The sequence below is a fragment of the Pogona vitticeps genome, chromosome 4 (genome assembly GCF_051106095.1).
Source record: "Pogona vitticeps strain Pit_001003342236 chromosome 4, PviZW2.1, whole genome shotgun sequence".
Lineage (NCBI taxonomy): Eukaryota > Metazoa > Chordata > Lepidosauria > Squamata > Agamidae > Pogona > Pogona vitticeps.
This window is the reverse complement of record NC_135786.1, coordinates 16,090,151-16,110,598: the sequence shown is the minus strand read 5'-3', so window position 1 is coordinate 16,110,598 and position 20,448 is coordinate 16,090,151. Positions and strand designations below refer to the sequence as shown.

At 41.8% G+C, this 20,448-nt stretch overlaps 1 long non-coding RNA gene across 1 annotated transcript; it reads left to right on the top strand.

Moving 5' to 3' along the window:
• Positions 1 to 2,092: 2,092 nt before the first annotated feature.
• Positions 2,093 to 19,385, top strand: LOC140706496 (uncharacterized). Its single transcript, XR_012086126.2, has 2 exons — positions 2,093 to 2,239; positions 19,074 to 19,385. It is a non-coding gene; the product is annotated as an uncharacterized LOC140706496 (long non-coding RNA).
• The last annotated feature ends 1,063 nt before the right edge of the window (positions 19,386 to 20,448 follow it).

Below are 20,448 nucleotides of genomic sequence, written 5' to 3'. Positions count from 1 at the left end.
AGTTGTGTCAAATTTATGTTGGTCACTTCAATGACACTGTCCAACCATCTCATCCTCTGTCGTCCCCTTCTCCTTTTGCCCTCACACTTTCCCAACATCAGGATCTTTTCCAGGGAGTCTTCTCATGAGATGGCCAAGGTATTGGAGCCTCAGCTTCAAGATCTGTCCTTTCAGTGAGCACTCAGGGTTGATTTCCTTTAGAATGGATAGGTTTGTTTTCTTTGCAGTCCAGGGGACACTCAAGAGTCTCCTCCAGCACCACAATTCATAAGCATCAATTCTTCGGCGGTCAGCCTTCGTTATGGCCCAGCTCTCACTTCCATACATCGCTGTTTGAAAAACCATCGCTTTGACTATGTGGATCTTTGTTGGCAAGGTGATATCTCTGCTTTTTAAGGTGCTGTCTAGGTTTGTCATCGCTTTCCTCCCAAAAAGCAGGCGTCTTTTAATTTCGGGGCTGCTGTCATCATCTGCAGCAATCATGGAGCCCAAGAAAGTAAAATCTGTCACTGCTTCCATATCTTCCCCTTCTATTTGCCAGGAAGTGGCCATGACATTCGTTTGGTTTTTTTATGTTGAGCTTCAGACCATTTTTTGTGCTCTCCTCTTTCACCCTCATTAAGAGGCTCTTTAATTCCTCCTCACTTTCTGCCATCAGAGTGGTATCATCTTCATATCTGAGGTTGTTGATATTTCTTCCGGCAATCTTAATTCCAGTTTGGGATTCATCCAGTCCAGCCTTTCACATGATGTGTCCTGCAAATAAGTTAAATAAGCCAGGGGACGATATACAGCCTTGTCGTACTCCTTTCCCAATTTTGAACTAATCAGTTGTTCCGTATCCAGTTCTAATTGTTGCATCCTGTCCCACATATAGATTTCTCAGGAGATAGATAAGGTGATCAGGCCTTCCCATTAAGGAAGTTTTTATTTATTTAATTTATCATTTGGGCTGTGCCTCTGGAAGCAAAATGTCTTGGGATGGCAATCACGACGGCAATTGCCTTGTGTAAGCCCTTCAAGTGCAAACCTGCCTTAAAGTCTGGAAATGTCAGTGTAAAAGCTAAAACATTAATGTTAATGTAAATTCAAAACTTAATTTGTTAATTCTGTTTAGCCAATGCTATAAAAAAATTAACTGCTGCATTAATAGTGATGCTTTGGGGATGTGTTGCTACTTTAAAATTGAGGGAAGAAAAGTGATTAAAATTACCTCTCAATTTGCCTCTAAGTAAAACTCCCTGTAATGTGAGGTATTAATCATCACTCAGACCATGAATGCTGTTGACTTTATAATGATTAAAGAAATGGCCAGGAACCTGTTGGTTAATTATACAGGTACCGTATAAATGCAGTGATATATATTGTGGTAGCAAATTACTGGTGGTTAACACTTATATCCCTCACCAATTGCATGAACTGGTATGTGCATGAGCTGATACTGTATGTGACAAGGGATATATGAGGTGATTTGCTTACTTGTGGCAATTCGCCACTGCAGTTTAAACCATTTCACGTACATGGGCATAACTAGCCACTATGATTTTGCCCAGTGACTATTAAAACGATTGTTAAAAATTAGGATGAATTATAAATAACAAATGAAGTTTTAGTGAATTAAATTCTAGGAGCTCCCTTCCCTCCGTCAGGCAGGCCACATATCTTCCCTCTTTGCGCATTACTTGGTTTACCGTGGGATGTACGCCTAAGTAAGCATTCACAGGATTATATATCCCAATTCTTGTTGGCCAGGCAGAGCTATTGAGATGTGCAGCAAAATGCAGGGCAGTGTTTTTGAATCTAGCAGGGGTTGGTGTGCACCAGAGCTGACATTCTGCAAAAAAAACAGGAGCTCTGGGTTACCACCAAACGTCATTTGGCCAGTACCATGGGAACGTGGGGAACAAACTGCGTGAAAGAAGGAGAGTGCAGGAGTTCGTTCAAAGATGTAGCAAGGGCCTGGGAAAACAGTAAAAACAAAACCGTTTTTGCCCAAGTTACAACTGCACTTATCTCTGTTTTATGTCGGTTCATTCAGATACTCTCTTAGCAACCATGTTTTCTACAGTATTTGCTAGGCAGAACTGCGCATGGTTTGCCCACTATGTCAGTTAAAGTGGTAGGCCCTGAATGCCAGGAGGGAAGGATGCAGAAGGAAAGAATCCAGCCTCTCTTCTTTGAAAGGTTATAGCTGGCTCACTAGGAGCCAGCCCCACAGTTTTAACCCCTCCATTGCCTGGTAAGTGAATTTATCTAATCTTTCTCCTGTTTCTGCAAACCTCCAGACAGGACTTAAAGAAGGCTTGCCTAAAAGCTGCCATCCATGTACTTGTGGGCTAAATGGCCTTATCGTTTGACTCAGGATGTTGTGGCTTCATGTGAGCTATAGTAAATCTGAGAGTTTACTCCTAACTGGAGTAGACCAAGCAGCTCAATGAAACTACATAAGGATGGTTGTTGCTTCTGGACTTTGGAACAACCTCCCACCGGAAGCCAGGCTGGCCCCATCTTTGCTGTCCTTCCATAAGCAGATGAATACCTTTCTCTTTAGGCAGCCTTTGCCCTTAGTGATTGGCTGTCTGAGAGGGTTTGTTTAAAATGGGTTGTTATGCTTTGTTGCTTTTAAATGTATTTTTAGTGTTGATGTTCTTTACAATTTTTAATATATTTGTTTAATTCTTTTCAATATTTGTATACCTACTGTTCCCCCCCCCCCCCCCCCCAGTTTTTAAATACTGTCTTTTAAATGATGTAAGCCACTTTAGGTCCTTTTTAAGCAGAAAGGTGGGATAATTTTTAAATAAATAATAAAATTTAGAATGTCCAGTTATTTCATAGGTCCAGTCTAACTGGGACTAACAATGAAATTTGTCTCTGTCTTTCCTATTAAGCATGCCTATATGTAAATCTGTTAGACTCTTGGAGCACACGTATTCCATATCTTTCAGGTTTTTTCCCCTCCACCTGGAGGATAACTGCTGCCTATCTTTTGGTTTGCAAAATGGGTCCAGGGCTTTCATTAATGGGAGTGGCACATAATGTTCTTTTTAAAAATCTGTAGCAGTACCTTAGAGCTGTGGGTCCAACTTTAGGTTCCCAGATGTTCTTGGGCTAAAACTCCCAGAAACCTTTACCTCTAGCTGTGCTGGCCGGGATTTCTGGGAGTTGTAGTTCAACAACATTTATTTGTTTGTTTGTTTTTGAGATTTATATACTGCCACATGAGTGGACGGCACTACTCTCAGTAGTGTACATGTAAAAACCTTTACAGAAGAGGAGAATGACATAATCAGACATCTGGGCACCCAAAGTTAGAAAACACGACCTTAGAGAATGGAATCTGTTCATTCACTTCCTATTCTGTTAAAAGCACTGCTATTGCAAAGGTGATCAAGATTTTTTTTAAAAAAGGCTGTTAAGTACTTGGCACTTTCAAACTGCACCATCCCTTCGTGATGAATAGGAAATACGTTTAGGTTTCCTACTTGCATTTCCACCCCCACAACCTATTTGGTATTAGTGGTTCATCACAGGCCACACATTATCGGGCAGCACAGCTATTTTTACCCCTGTAGTTCCTAATAACGTTTTTGTCACAGGTGATTTCACTGCAAGGCCAAAGTAATAAAGAGGGTACTATGCTCCAAAGCAATAACCATACATCAGCGCTGAAATATTGATCGCTCTACATCCACAATGGAGAATGATGGCTCAGGATGGTATGCCTTCAGACAAAAGGTTTTTTTCTCCCTCTTAAAATTAATAATGCTTCCTTTATTTGAAAAGGAGACAGAATCTTCCATAGCTCGTACCTTTCTGAGGGAATAGTTACATTTCTCTGTTATAATTTTATTTTATTTTTTTAGGTTAAAGCTACAAAAATGCTCAAGTGCAAATCTAGAAGCAGAACTGTCTTAAATGAAAAAGTCATCTGTTCATCTTAGCAGGAACGTCGCCTATCCCCATATCTTGCAAATCAACCTGCTTTGTTTTATGAGTGGTCATCAGGGAGTAAGCATAGGCTTCATTTACTTGCCTGATTGTTCAGGCACATTGCTGTTTGGAAATCCCAGCACTGGAGGACCACTAAGATCTCTGCTTCTAAAATACAATAAGAGCATCTCGTGTAATTTGACCCTTATGGTCAGATCACATGTAAGAATAATGCACATTTTCTCCTCTTGTAATAGTTTTCTGTCCAGATATGTGGAAACCTTTCAATGCTAATGCCTGAGATGTCAGTCATGTAAGCAAAAACCAGCTGATCTCCTAATGGCCAACAACTACAAACCAAACCAAACTAATTTACCGATTGAACCAAACTACCGTAATATTCAGGGAGCTGTACCACATCTCTCATGCTAGCCATATACCATTTCCTGCTCTCTGTACACAACCCAAGTGCTTTAGGAACTCTTTAAGCTGTGCATAGACCATCACTTTCCAGAGTCTAGCAAAGGGCATCATAGAATTGCCAGTGAAATGTTATAGAGATGAACTATGCATCACATATTCTGCATTGGGCAAAAGGTAAGTTATCACATGATCCTACAGCCTTATTTGGGCATTGTATCATCCTCTGCACTTTTCACAGTGCTTCAAGCCATATTGGATGGGGAGAAGGCACTTAAAAGCTCCTAGAAATTTGACCAGCACTACTGATATGTATGGAATGTCACAGAAGCCTGTTGAAGTCACATTGACCCCAAGTCAAGATTAGCTGTTAGCTGAATAGAAGCTGGGTGGCCATCAATAGTATGGCATCTTGAACTGTAGATCCATCACCAAAAAAGACGGCCAGACTGGAGTTGGGTTTTGCGCCCAGCTTTAATATGAAGAAATTTGCAAATGTTGATTGTCTACAAAAAAAGAAAAGAAAAAGAAAGAAAGTTGCTTCCTCATCCCTACGTGGGACTAGCAGTTCTCATTCTAAAATTCGGATCCCATGATTTTACAGCTGTCAATTTAGATACCTGCCTTTTAAGCACCTAGAACTTATATAATGTGTACAGTATTTTCTTTTGACATCGTATGTGGGCGTGGTAGACCAAGTGTGGTAGACTAAGGCACAACTTCTTCCAGATGTGTGGTCCTAGCACTACAGGTCATGGCAGCCATGAATTCCTATCCTGTTTGGGGTACCACTCTTTTTTCTGTGTTCCTTGTGCTGTACTCCCTCCTCATCGGTGTGTGGATCAGACATATTGAAAATTAGGACAGGAAGATTGAGCTTACTTGAAAGGTCCTGTGAAACATTATAGATCCACAGTAGCCTTTGCAGTAGGCAGCATGCTATTCCCTCTACCTTAGTAGTTTTAATTGATCTTTAAATTAGCATGCTTTTTGGCTGCAGTTTTAAAAGCACTCTTAAAATATTAGTGACTTGCTACTTAAAGGAATGGGTTCTAGTATGAGAAGTGTATGTTTCATGGTTGTTGTTTTTTTTTTTTAATTCTGGTGGTCATTGTCATTAACTGTGTTGCTAAAACAGGAGTGATAATAAAACATTAACGTTTTTCTTGGGTTTTTTTATTTTAAAATACTAATTTGTATTATAGTCCTACAATACTCTTTCATTTAAGAAATATTATACTAAATTAATATCTTTTAATAATTATAGCTGGAAAAGCATTTTACTAAATTAAAAGATGGGTTGGAAAAAGCATTCCCTATGAATATTTATAATAGTAAAAGTGTGTGTATGTTTATCTTCACTATTGCCACAAAACTATAAAATCTAGTCTCATGAATGTTGGTGTAAATACTACGGGAATCCCAAGAGTGTTCAAATTCTAGTTCTTTTAGTTTTAAAATTAATTTAAATTAATTAAAGCCTTTGTAGCCTGCGGCACCTCTTCAGTTACTAGGGGGCAGACACCATGCTCCAGGGAAGTAAGAAGATTGTTCAAGAATAAAGCAAAGTAAAAACAAAATGTAATGCTTATATACTGCCCATAGCACTTAAAGCACTCTTAAATTACTATTTAATTATTCCAGTTAAACATTCCCCCCCCCCCGCGAGAGCTGGGTATTTAGTTTACTGACCTTCAGTTTACCAATCTCAGTTTACCAGCTACCTAAGCCTGCTGGGATCAAGCTGATATTGTGAACAGAGTCTTGACTGCAGTATTGCAATTTAACCACTGCACCATGATGCTCAATTGTAGAAACCAGAAGTCTTTAGGTTCGGTCCCAACACTTGCAGTTGGTATTGAAAGAACCGTGCTATGTAAATCTTCAGAGCTTTGGAACTTATGATCTTCCCCATTGCTAGAGTCATAAGGGTTTCACTTATATGTAACCCAGTAGCCTGATGACCCTTTTGTGTTTTTGATTACAGTCACGTATTTATGCACATGTGCGTCTATATAGGAGGAAGAAGAGTGAAAAGAGTATGTAGGAGCACTGAGGAGTTGAAGTGAAGGGAGGGGGGAGTAGGAAAGAAAAACAGAAAAAAAATGTTTCAATGCCATATTGCCCAGTTGTTGAAGTTTTACTTAAATTCTCACCCTACCACCTGCTGCTTATCATTAAACTGGCTTGGATTCCCAACTTTCATTTATAAAAAGCAGTCTCTTGAGCCATTGACTGTACGTAGCAAAGCTAGCACTCACCCATTCTGTCCAATTATTTTACAAAAAAAAGCAGAGCTACTACTTTTCAGTGTGTTCAATGAACAGGTAAAGTCAAAGCTGGGACTGACATCCCATTTTTAGGCACTGGAAGTTTAAATTGTAGAGTGGAGCCATCAATCACTGCACTGCACACACACACACACACACACACACACACACACAGAGAGAGAGAGAGAGAGAGAGAGAGAGAGAGAGAGAGAGAGCATTGTTTTTTAAAAACTGATGTGGTTGCTCTTGACTGTGAATGTTAGAACAGCTCAAAAAAGAACTCCCCATCATCTCTTCTATGGGTGGCAACTTTTTGTTTTCTATAATTGCTTTCTGTCTGCAAAATTCTCCTCATAAATGTCTCATTGATGTCTCAAGTGACTAATTGATCTAAATCAGGTAGGGTTGGGTTTTTTTTTTGTTATTTTCTGTTTTTTATTTTTTTTGCATTGGAATCAAGTACAACTTCATTTTAGCAGTGAATATGATGGCCAAATGCTTCTGTACCTTGTGTAGAGGAAAGGAATCCCTAAGCTTGTCATATGAGCCACACCCACTGAAAATGACAGCTGTAAAAATTATAGGAGCCCTATAACGTTTTCCATCTGACCACCCAGATGAAGGAATGGCATGTTTCAGAGGGCATCTTCTTGAAAGGTCATTGCTGATGAGGAAAACTGTTTCCAAAATAGCACTGGCCACCCAAGTTTGTTAATCAATTATTTTTTTAAAAAAAAATCCTAATATGCTAAATTGGAGTAGACCCATTCACTGAATGGGATTTCCATAAGTGTTGATATACCATTCAGCAATTTATTCAATGAGGATTAATTGAGATTAGCAATAGAATACTGGTTGAAGTTCTTAAAGATCATTTTGATCTGCAATTCAGTTAATCCCTGTTTTTTCCCCACTTTAAAAAGTGAAACTAGAGAAATAGCATTGTAAACTGAGAACAGAGTTCAGAAAAGTTAATGATCAATACTGAAAATTTCAGAATCTTGCTGCTGGCCACCATTTTGCCCAGCTGTGGCATTCTGGAATTGTAATCCAAACAAGTTAAGACTCAGAAGCACTTCCCAGTGAGTTCAATTTTGCATCCGAATACATAAGTCTGCAGATAACAGATTTACTAGCTGAGCTCTGATCATTTGTATCTCTAATTCTAAGTGTGGAATTTTGTATTTTGCATGGATTGCTTGCTCCTCAAAACAGTGTGTAGACTCTCAAATACAGAGAGAGGCTGAAGTAAAATACTTAGAGTGAAATATAGTTGAAATTGTAGTATATAATAAACCAAAGAGTGAAGAATATGTCTGGTGCCTTTAGATTTACATTGAAACTTGCAGACATGGAGTGGACAGGATGGCTGTACATCAGCCCAGAGCTATTTGTATGTTTATTGCAATGTTTTGTCTAGCATGCACTGTGCTAAAAATTACTCTTGCACTCAGGAGATGGGGCTTTCCCAATACAGCAGCCTCCCAAGCTAACATGCTGGTCATCTGATAAGCATTCCTTTTACAGAGACCTATCGCCCTTGTCTACCTTGGTGTACAATTGTGCGCACTGATGTGTCCTTTTGGCCTCACTCTCCCTCTCCTGTTCCTGTCTGAGGCATTTCATTATAAAAATACCTCAGCAGACTTTGAAGGTTAGATATGAGCTTATAGGATGAGAATGTATTTGCCACCTGAGACATTTACCAGGAAGATTTGCCAAGACATATGGCAGGGATCGGCAGAGATGAAGCTTTTCTCTCCTGGCTTTCAAGCAGAAGACAACTGTGACTTCCAGAATCAGCTGGGTTTCTCTCTCTCTCTCTCTCTCCCCCCCCTCCAAGTGGCTCCAGAAATCTTAGATCCAACCATTCACCACTGAGTCAGATGCTGTATTCAGGGTCTGCTAAGATGTGGGTTCTTCAGACTGGTACGTAGAAGTGTTCACCTCAAGGTCAGGCAAGTTGTAGGCCCTGCCATTGTGGTGGTGGTGATTTACAATCAGGGAAAACTACCAGGCTTATTTCTAACTTTGTGAAGATCCCTCATTAGGGTCACTGTAGGTCAGTTGTGACTTACAGCACATACTGTAACAGCATACTATAGCATCACCGTAGTCAATTTAGCTTCTGGAGAAAGTTCAACGTTGATTTGATGTATAACACATGTATCTTTCTGGTTTTTATATCCATAAAACTCTCCTTCAACACCACTTTTTTAAAAAAATAATTCCTCCCCCCCCACACCAGCTTTCTTTACTTTCCATCTTTCATATCCACACATAGTAACTGGAAATACCATAATATGATCTTGACAAAATGGGTTCACTTTTCAGGGTTGGGGGTTCCTCATCTAGGTCAGGAAGAAGGAGAGGAGTCATCTTCTTTACTTTAACAACTTCTGGTTTATTAACATTTAACGTTTCAACATTGCTCGAAAACGGATCTAACAGACTCATGTCAGGCAACAGGCCAAAACTGTCCATCTCAGAACTTGTCTTTTCTCCAACGGAATTCAAAGGCGTGCAGGACCAAACCTCTCTGCGTCGGTCGGACTCCGAAGGGGGGCACTCCACACCGCACAAATGGTCCCATAACATGGGTGCCTGGCCCAGTCGCCTTCCAGTGGTGGGTTGTTGTGGCGCGCGTCCAGCCGGACCACTTTCCTTCCTCCTCTCTAGTTTCTTGGAAAAACCACCACCAACCACTCTAGTGGTTCTATCTACAGTGTCTCCCTACCCTTAGGCACCGGATCTGGCAGCAAACCTCCCACACGTAGGTGGGGGAAATCCCTCAGTAATTCCTGGGTTTTCACCCTCTCATATTCCCGCAACTTCTCCAGCTCCCGCTTCCTTTTCCATATTTCAATTTCTGCCTCGTAGCGGCGTTTGCCACTGTCATTTATCTCCTCCTCCCAAACGGACAGCTCCTCCTCTCCGCCTATCGCTCCTCCACCAAACCTACTTCAAACTTCCCACCTTCCCGCGCTCTCACACTTTCTTCCACATTTTCTCTCTCTCTCCGTGCTTCGGTTTTTGGCACTCCACCCTTTCTATAGTGGCGTTCTCTTCACCAGGGGACGGCACACTCCCTAATGATACTCCTTCACACACACCCATTAAAATCCCCAGGTGAATAGATAATATAATATTCCAGAGATAATGGCAAACTATCAGCAAAGCATAGTTTGGTAGCTGGGCATGGAGCAAAATGCCCCCAGTACCTGTAGTGCTTGCTTCCATTCCCACTAGGGTATACATCCCCCCATGGCCTTACCTACACGTCATGTTTTGAAGGTCCTATACAGCTTCTTGGACCTTGTGGAGGGCTCACCATTAGCTCACAGAGACTTTTTCTCCAAGCTCTGGGCTGCTGTTACCAAGGGTTGTATAACAAGCAGGTTCATAAGTTCAGATGCTGGTGCTCCACTCCTTGCCGTGCATGACTGCTTAGGTGTCAATGCTACATGTCATGCACAAATCAGGCTTTGCATGCTCTTTAGGCAGCTAGGACCTGGCATGGCAGGATGGGGCACACTTTATAAGGAAGTAGATTTCAGGTATCAATGAAGACAGTTTGTTAGTACCTTCAAACTGAAAAATAAAATTGATTCTGGGCTATAATGGCCGGAGAGGAGTGAGGAATAAAAAGGCAGAAATGGCCACTAATGGAACAATAAAAACGTGACAGCATTTTTATTGTGAAAAATGTTTAAATGGTATTAAAAGTTATTCTGTAAAAATGGTTTATGAATCATTCTCCACTACCACCCTAAGTGAGTCAGAGGAGAGGTACACCATTTGCATTTTCTGCCTGCAAGAGTGCTTTATTCTTGGTAAAATGTTTGACTCAAAGAGATCACATGAACACACGAAGCAGCAGTACAGTGAGCTGGCCTTTCGGGCTGCCTGATCCAAACATCAATGCTTTTGACTAGAGACCATACAGTTCCCTAGGTAGCATGACCATTGATCATGCTGACTAGGGCTCCTGGTGCCAATGTTGCTTTGGCAGCTTCATGAGTTTTGGGAAATATAGTGCAAAATTTAGTTTTCCCAAACTATGACCTTAATGCTATCAGATTTTATCTCATTCTTTTGGATGCAAAAGTGTCTGTTTCCTCCACTTGTGCAAGGTTACAAGGGAAGACGTGTAGGGGGAAAGCCTTACACCACCCAGCTGCAGAAACAAAGGACTAAAATTTAGACATTCTGAAACAGCCTATAGAACTAGATTACCCCTGGAATTCCGAAATGAAACCAAAGATAAAACTGCAGTTCTGGGGCAAAATGAAAGGAGATTCACGGAGATGAATTTGTCTAGTATCTGTCTTTTAGGATGCTGTTTTCTCAGAGCCCTGATAAAGCAACAGTGGATTTTGGCTGATTCTTGGGGTATTTCTCGCTTTGGGCTTCACCTATGCTCAACTAGTGTTTTGGAAAACAAATGCAAATACGTACTCTTGAATCTCCATTGACCCCCCCCCCCTTTTTAAAGAAAACTGAACACAGGCAAGTAATGAACTCCTGACTCAAAGGAGTGAATATGACAACGTATTTGATGAAAAAAATGCACTCCATAGGTAAGCTATGGAGATTCAATCAGTACACCACCCATAGAGAAAGACAGGCAGGAGGGTGCCTTCAGTGCTATGAAATACTTGTACTATGGGAGACCGGAAGCAGTGCTCCTTAGGATGAAAACAGGGTTGCTTTAGGCTTGTTGTGTTTCTACACAGCAGATAAAGTCACAGCATATATAGAGTTAGCTTCTTCCCGTTTCAACTTATTTTTGTACTAACCTCTATTTCTCCTCAGTCAGATAAGCATCTTGTTTTTCTGCTCAAATGGCCAAATGTGGATGGCGGGGAGGAGAAAATGGGTTTTTATTCACTCCTTTGGCTCTGCTTCTGATTTATGTCATCAGCAAACTCGCCCTTCTCCCTCACTCACACTCTCTCTCTCTAAATGCTGTTCCTATGCTATGCTGAGCCAAAGGGAGAAGCTTGACATTTTCAACCCTATTGTGTGTTCTACAAAGGTACCATGCTGAAAATGGCTAAAAGTCTCCTTGCAAGGCTGGCCCTTACTGCTGAGGAGAAAAAGGCACTCTGACTCCCACCAGTTCCACCAATGAAGACTGGAAGATGAATTTTGCTATGACACTGGTGATAAGCATCACCCATCATGCTCATACTGGGCATGTTACTTTGGGGACTATAACTCACAGTATCCTCCAGTAGCCTCCAGTATGGTCTCTGGAGAATTCTGTGGAGAATTGAAAAGGCTAAATTTGCCAAGCACTGGCTGCATCTGAAGGCAACAGCGTAGCTTAGGAGCTAGAGGACAGATTGTCTTCCAGCTTCCAGAAAGGAATGGCCACTCACCACTGCTGCCACACATACACTGGAACCAGACTCTCACACTTGAGATGACCAGCTTAGCTTGCTTAATGCAGATTTGGAGAACATGTGGCTATTTTGATGTTGTTGGACTGCCAATTCTCAGTGGCCCTTGTCTGCACAGCAAATGGTGAGTAATCACAGGACTTGTAGTTCAGTCATATCTGGAGGGGCACATCTTCCTTGTCCCAGGCCTAGATGGTCTTGCCATGGTCAGTATCACTTTTAATATGTGCCACTTCTTTAGTTCTTCCTCTTAATGTGGATGTATACTAGCTGAAGTTCTCAGGAGAAACCATTTATCCAAATGGAGGATGAGAAGATGGTTTATAGGCTCAAAAGATGTAGCTAGACCGCCTTCTCTTTTTCAAATGTGGGCTATGAGGTAAATACGGGGATGGGTTTCAGTAGTAATGTTTTGGCTTGTTCCTAGGGGGCACTAATTTTTTCCAGCTCTTGCTAAGATACCACCTAGTTTCATTCTGGAGAAAGAGTTTACTCCTCTCAAGTCTCATCCCCTTCAAAAAAGTGCTCTCTCCTCCTGCACCCTCCTTCATGGATTGCTGCCTTGTCGTGGCGAAGGGGCTTGAGTAACTCAGAGAAGCTATGGGCTATGCCGTGCAGGGACACCCAAGACGGACAGGACATAGTGGAGAGTTCCGACTAAACGCAATCCACCTGGAGTAGGAAATGGCAAGCCACTGCAGTATCTTTGCCAAGAACGCCCCATGATCAGAAACAAAAGGCTAAAGGATATGACGCTGGAAGATGGGCCCCTCAGGTTGGAAGGCGTCCAACATGCTACTGAGGAAGAGTGGAGGACAAGTACAAGTAGCTCCAGAGCTAATGAAGTGGTTGGGCCAAAGCCGAAAGGACGCTCAGCTGTGGACGTGCCTGGAAGTGAAAGGAAAGTCCAATGCTGCAAAGAAAAATACTGCATAGGAACCTGGAATGTAAGATCTATGAACCTTGGGAAGCTGGAGGTGGTCAAACAGGAGATGGCAAGAATAAACATTGACATCCTGGGCATCAGTGAACTAAAATGGACAGGAATGGGCGAATTCAGCTCAGATGATTATCATATCTACTACTGTGGGCAAGAATCCCGTAGAAGGAATGGAGTAGCCCTCATAGTCAACAAAAGAGTGGGAAAAGCTGTAATGGGATACAATCTCAAAAATGATAGAATGATGTCAATACGAATCCAAGGCAGACCATTCAACATCACAATAATCCAAGTTTATGCACCAACCAGCATTGCTGAGGAGACTGAAACTGAACAATTCTATGAAGATTTACAACACCTTCTAGAACTGACACCAAAGAAAGATGTTCTTCTCATTCTAGGGGACTGGAATGCTAAAATAGGGAGCCAAGAGATAAAAGGAACAACAGGGAAGTTTGGCCTTGGAGTTCAGAACGAAGCAGGACAAAGGCTAATAGAGTTTTGTCAAGAGAATAAGCTGGTCATCACAAACACTCTTTTCCAACAACACAAGAGGCGACTCTATACATGGAAATCACCAGATGGGCAATATCGAAATCAGATTGATTATATTCTCTGCAGCCAAAGATGGAGAAGCTCTATACAGTCAGCAAAAACAAGACCTGGAGCTGACTGCGGTTCTGATCATCAGCTTCTCATAGCAAAATTCAAGCTTAAACTGAAGAGAGTAGGAAAAACCACTGGGCCACTCAGGTATAATCTAAACCAAATCCCTTATGAATACACAGTGGAAGTAAAGAACAGATTTAAGGAACTAGATTTGGTGGACAGAGTGCCTGAAGAACTTTGGATAGAGGCTCGTAACATTGTCCAGGAGGCAGCAACAAAAACCATCCCAAAGAAAAGGAAATGCAAGAAAGCAAAGTGGCTGTCCAACGAGGCCTTAGAAATAGCAGAGAGGAGAAGGGAAGCAAAATGCAAGGGAGATAGGGAAAGTTACAGAAAATTGAATGCAGACTTCCAAAGAATAGCAAGGAGAGACAAAAGAGGGCCTTCTTAAATGAACAATGCAAAGAAATAGAGGAAGATAACAGAAAAGGAAAGACCAGAGATCTGTTCAGGAAAATTGGAGATATTAGAGGAACATTTTGCGCAAAGATGAACATGATAAAAGACAAAAATGGGAGGGACCTAACAGAAGCAGAAGACGTCAAGAAGAGGTGGCAAGAATACACAGAGGAATTATATCAGAAAGATTTGGATATCCCGGACAACCCAGACAATGTAGTTGCTGACCTTGAGCCAGACATCCTGGAGAGCGAAGTCAAGTGGGCCTTAGAAAGCCTGGCTAACAACAAGGCCAGTGGAGGTGATGGCATTCCAGTTGAACTATTTAAAATCTTGAAAGATGATGCTGTTAAGGTACTACATTCAATATGCCAGCAAGTTTGGAAAACTCAACAGTGGCCAGAGGATTGGAAAAGATCAGTCTACATCCCAATCCCAAAGAAAGGCAGTGCCAAAGAATGATCTAACTACCGTATGATTACAGGCATTTCACACGCTAGCAAGGTTATGCTCAAAATCCTGAAAGGTAGGCTTCAGCAGTATGTGGACCGAGAACTCCCAACCTTGATGTTAGGAAGGTGTGACGGCAAGAGGAGAAGGGGACGACCGAGGATGAGATGGCTGGACAGTGTCTGCGAAGCAACCAACATGAACCTGACACAACTCCGGGAGGCAGTAGAAGACAGGAGGGCCTAGAGTGCTCTGGTCCATGGGGTCACGAAGAGTCGGACACGACTAAACGACTAAACACACACACACACCTCCTGCACCACCTGCTACAGATTATTAGTCTGTGACACTTTGCTATATCAAATTTTATAGTTACCAAACAAGAACATACTGTATATACTCAATAGTCTTATTATACTTTTCAGCTACTAATGGAAATATTATTGTTCCTTGTGTTTCTTCCCAGCAACACCATCGTAATTTTAATGTCTCTCTACTGTAAATTATAAATATAACATCTGAATGCCTGTAAACTTATAAATGTCTTTGTTCAGGAAAAAAATGGGCTTTTTGTGTGGATCATGGAGGATCCAGGTGGTTCAACCAAGTGATGGTGGAGTGTTTGACTGAGATGTCCAGATGTGATGTGTTGCATCTCCTACTAGTCCCAACCAACATTGGCTCTGCCCTGTGGTGGACTGGAACTGTACACCAGTGCAGCAGGAGAATTTCAGTCTAGAAGTGGTTGCTGTAAGTCAGTGGATGTAGCCCTGCTACAAGATAAGTAAGGGGAAAGCCTTTTAAACTAGCAGAGTACATTCATCTTCAAGAACAACTGTCCAGACACAATCCTGGCATCATTATTTTGGGCTCTCACTGCAGAAAAAGAACACAGCGAGTCAGCCTCCAAAAGATTCTTGGTTTAATTGTTCTATTTTCAAATGCCGCCTCTCCTCGTCATGTGGATGCCTGCCAGAGAAACAAAAAGATCGTTTTCAGAGAGTTTAAACAATTTAGATTAGGGATCATGCTCCCCCTCCATTGCTATTTTTTGTAAAGATTCTAAAACTACGCAAGGGGGCAGAGGAACATTTGTCATTGTGTTCTACTGGTTTTTACCAGCAGTTTGAAGGGCTACGCTCTTGCAAACTGTAATTTTGGCATCAAAACATCTCCCACTTGCCCTGATCTGTGAGCACAATCATGGGGGAGAAAGTTGCTGGAGTTTTATTTGCAACCTTGCACGTTGTCTGTAGTTTGAGTGGGAGAGATTTTCTTGGTTGAGGTGAATGACTATTTATCCAGCACTAAACAATCATTTAGATGTGGAAGCAGTGACAGATTTTACTTTCTTGGGCTCCATGATCACTGCAGATGGTTACAGCAGCCACGAAATTAAAAGACGCCTGCTTCTTGGGAGGAAAACGATGACAAACCTAGACAGCATCTTAAAAAGCAGAGACATAACCTTGCCGACAAAGGTCCGCATAGTCAAAGCGATGGTTTTTCCAGGAGCGATGTATAGAAGTAAGAGCTGGACCATAAAGAAGGCTGACCGCTGAAGAATCGATGCTTTTGAATTGTGCTGCTGGAAGAGACTCTTGAGAGTCCCCTGGACTGCAAAGAGAACAAACCTGTCCATTCTGAAGGAAATCAACCCTGAGTGCTCACTGGAAGGAGAGATTTTGAAGCTGAGGCTCCAATACTTTGGCCATCTCATGAAAAGAGAAGACTCCCTGGAAAAGACCCTGATGTTGGGAAAGTGTGAAGGCAGGAGGAGAAGGGGATGACAGAGGATGAGATGGTTGGACAATGTCATCGAAGCTACAACATGAATTTGACCCAACTCCGGGAGGCAGTGGAAGACAGGCCTAGCGTGTTCTGGTCCATGGGGTCACGAAGAGTCAGACACGACTAAATGACTAAACAACAACAAACAACTACAGAAAGCCATGATATTAGTCTGTGCAAGTGGAGCATCAGCTTCAGGATCTGTCTTTCCAGTGAGCACTCAGGGTTGATTTCCTGCAAAATGGCTACCTCTTCTAAAACTACAACATATTTAATTCAATAACTGAAAGGATTATTTGGCTTCGATACAATTCTTCGCTGTTCAGGATGACTGGGATTCATGGAGTTTCAGACGTTATCTTAAGCACTTTGTTTTTTGTGATAAATAAATAAATCCAAGTTGTTACACTGGCAGAAAGGGGGTGGGGGAAGCCCAAGGACAAAAATTAAAATAAAATAGGAGGCAGCTTATATAGACACTACAGAGCAGACTACGGAAGTCTGAGGCAAGGTGTCAGAGCACAAAGCTTCTCTGAAAGGAACTGAGATCTCCTGACAGTTCTGAGCCTTTTATGAAGTTATCTTCACAGAGATTTTTTTTTAATGGTGAGAAGGACCCCGCTGCCTTTAATAATAGACACCATACTGCATCTTTTTCAACTGACGGAAGAAATAAATATTTCCCTCTCTATATTTAGATGCTTGCTTTGACAGTCTGTCCCTGGGGAGTTGATGTAGGCATACAGTAATGGACAGAGTGTTGTGTTTCCAACCTATTGTCAGTTCATTCGGGCAGAGGCCTGCTGCTTTGCATGTGGAGCCAAGCAGCTGGATGCTTTTGCTGAGAACGTCCCCTTGCTATTTCCTAAAACTGGCTGAGCAGGAAAAAAAAAAGAGTGCAGCAAAACAGAAAGAGAAAAGATAACGACAGATGGTCGATTTCCTTCAGGGAAGTAGAATACTAATATTTTTTTGCATTGTTGTTAATTATTTAGACCCCTTAAAAAAAGTTCTATTCACTCTAAAGATTCAGGATGGTAATTCTACCTACAATGAAAAAGATGAGTTTAAAAAGAAGAGGCGATGGTGGGGGAGCCTAGACAAAGATGAACATTTGTACTGGTTTCAGTAAGAGTTGTGTTATATTCTTAATAAAAAGCAGCAGGCCTTTAAGTCAGAGCTAGGTAACCTCCAGAGTTGGAGTGTCATTCATCTCAAAACTCTTCCATTGAATTTGCTGCCACATGACTGTATTTCAGAGACCTGGCAGTGATAAAAAAAAGTCTGCCATATCACTTTTTCAAACAATGTGTAAGGAGAACCTTTCATTGTGACAGTCTCCAACATGGACAGCATTAACTGAGGATTCATAGGCAGATCATGGGGAACAAAGCTATGAATGGCTACCACCATGATGGCTAGAGATATTTCCTCCTGCATCAGAGACAGTAAACTGGGGGATATGAGCAGAAGACAGCAGTGGCACTCGTCTCCTCCTTACAGATTTCCCAGATGCAACTGGCTGGCCATAACACGTACAGAACTCTGGACGGTCTTATCCAGTATGGCTCTTTTTAACGTTCTTGAGTACCCTGATAATATCACCTCTTCTGTGTTCCCAAATGTGAGCAGCAAAAGTAGCTTTGATAGCTCCTTCAACTAAGAAATCCATTCTTACAGATGTGAAATGAAGAATCCATTTTCTGTTCTCATACAGACCTAGTATCCATCACTCTGATTGACTCTGGTTCCATTTAGCTTGTTTCTAGCTACACTGCTGATTCCTTTTTTCCCAATTAAACAGGTGCATTTATTATTTTTACTCTACTAGCAGAGACAAAGGGGACTGTAGCTTTCCCTTTTGTGGGGTTCGCCTCAGCCTGCCTTCCCAACAATCACTCTAACTCATTCGAGTTCTTTCCTCTTTGCTATCCCTTTTTGCACATGCTAAGCATTTGGCATTTATATTTGGAAAAAAACCCCAGCATATTTACCCAGAAGCAGAGTCAGCATTTCTCAAATAGGGGCTGAGCCAGCTGGAAACTGTGGCCTCTGGTTTGTGACACGGCACTGCTGTTTTAATTGCACTTTTTCCTACTTGGAGAATGTGATGGGGACAAGGCACCCCATCCCATACCCCACACCCCAGTTTAGGCAGGAAGTATGGCTTCTCCAGATGCAACTAGGTGCCCATGACATATACAGAATGCTGGATGGTTTCATATGGCATGGGTTTTTTTTACATTAGCAAACAGGTAACTGATTTGTTGACAGTGGTTGGAAATCTAGCTGTTGTAAGTCGAACTTTATTTTCTCATTAGCCTCAACATGGGCTTGTTTCTTAGACAAATACAGTATGGGATTGTTTCTTAATCAGTGTTTATGCTGTAGAAATGAAACCTGCAGTCTTATCTTTCACACCTCCTCCCTCTTCCTTGCTTTGGTGGTTCCTCTCCTCCAACTTCCTCTGTCTTTTTACCTCTCCCTCACCCCTTTGTTTCCTAGCTTAGCATTCAACTGTGAACTCTACTACCTTCTCTGACAGTTGTTTTATGGTAAAGTGGAAGGATACAGAGCTCTTATGAAGGCAGTGGTGTCGTAGCATATATGGAGGTACAGATGCTCGTTGTGACAGCTTCCCTAGAAGGCCCCATTCCGCCACTGCCACCAGATTAGCAACTTACATCAACAAATGAGTTCTAGCAGTCTTTGCTTCCACCAGGAGCCACTAACAAGGAGATCCAGGCTATCTGCATGCAAATAAGTCTCTGTTCAATTCTTTCCCTCCAACTACAGATGGATTCCTTCATCAGATACAGCAAATAGAAAGAGACACAAAATAATTGATCCTGAAACAAATTCCAGAGGATGCATTTTGCATAGCTTCAGCAAATTTGGAAGCTTGCAGAAAGAACAACCAGGCTGTATTTCCCACGGCACCATTAGCTATCTCGCAAGTGAATATGAGAATGAAAATACTGAGCTGTGAAAGAGAACAGAATGACTTAATTCCAGGGAATTGCAGTGAACTGATGCCTCATGTTTCTATGCTCTACTGTCCCATATGGCTGTTGTGATTCAGAGTGATTAAAAGTGTAAGAGTGATAACAGCTTGAAACCTCAACAAAAAAGATACCAGACAGGCTGTTATTTTAGCAGAAAGCATCTGGCCACGTCAAACCAACAGGTGAAGAAATCCTTGCAGTCTGGCATGAGAATTGGCAACAAATTACAGCAAAGCATGTGCACACACACATACACATTAAGTGCTATTCAGCCAAAATTAGACCCATTTATTTCAACAGAAGACTACTAAGCATATGCCAGAAAACTTCTGTTTCCGAAATCAATGGGATTCTGAAGCGCCTGGACTGGGTGCACCCAATTCCACTACAGTCACACAAGTACAAGAGTTTATGAATTCCACAAATATTATTCCATTTTTGTTGCTGTTCATATTGAAGCCATGTAACATGGTTGGCCAGTTGGCAAATCATGAATCAAATCTGGGCTATTCCTTCATTTCTGTGGTGATCACAGGACACTCACAGAGCGGAATGGCGCACTTCACAATTCCCTTATTCTTGGAGTTGAACATATGCAGCATGGTTAAAAACAAGAAACGGGAAATTGGAAATATTGGTACCGTGAAAGGAAAATGCTGATTTGACCCCAAGAGAGAAGGAGACTGACATTTTCATCTGCCATGATGCCAAAATCCAGCCTGTATGGTTCAATCACTTGAGGAACTCAAAAGGGATTCTGGGTCTTTAGGCTGTATTTCCTTGCAGCCGCTCTCCCTGGCATTTAGCTTAGCTGCAGGATAGAGTGATGTGTATTGATGAGATCCCCCCCCCTCGTGTTAGTGTAGCATATTGCCTGGACCTTTCATTTTCAAATTTACTTTCTCATTCTTTTTAACATAGCTATAATTTATTATACTACTTAGACTCTGTGGATGTACATGTGCACATACAGATTAATGTATGCATTTTGTATGTGTCCTGAGTGGTTAGGTCAGAAGGCAGGACATTAGGGTCTGTTTTTCTGTCCCCTGCCTTGTTTTGTTGCTAGTGGGTGTGCAGTAGTGGTACAATACCATGCCAAAGAACTAAACTGCCAATGGCTACCAATGGGAAGAGGAACACACACACACCCAAGGTATTATAGC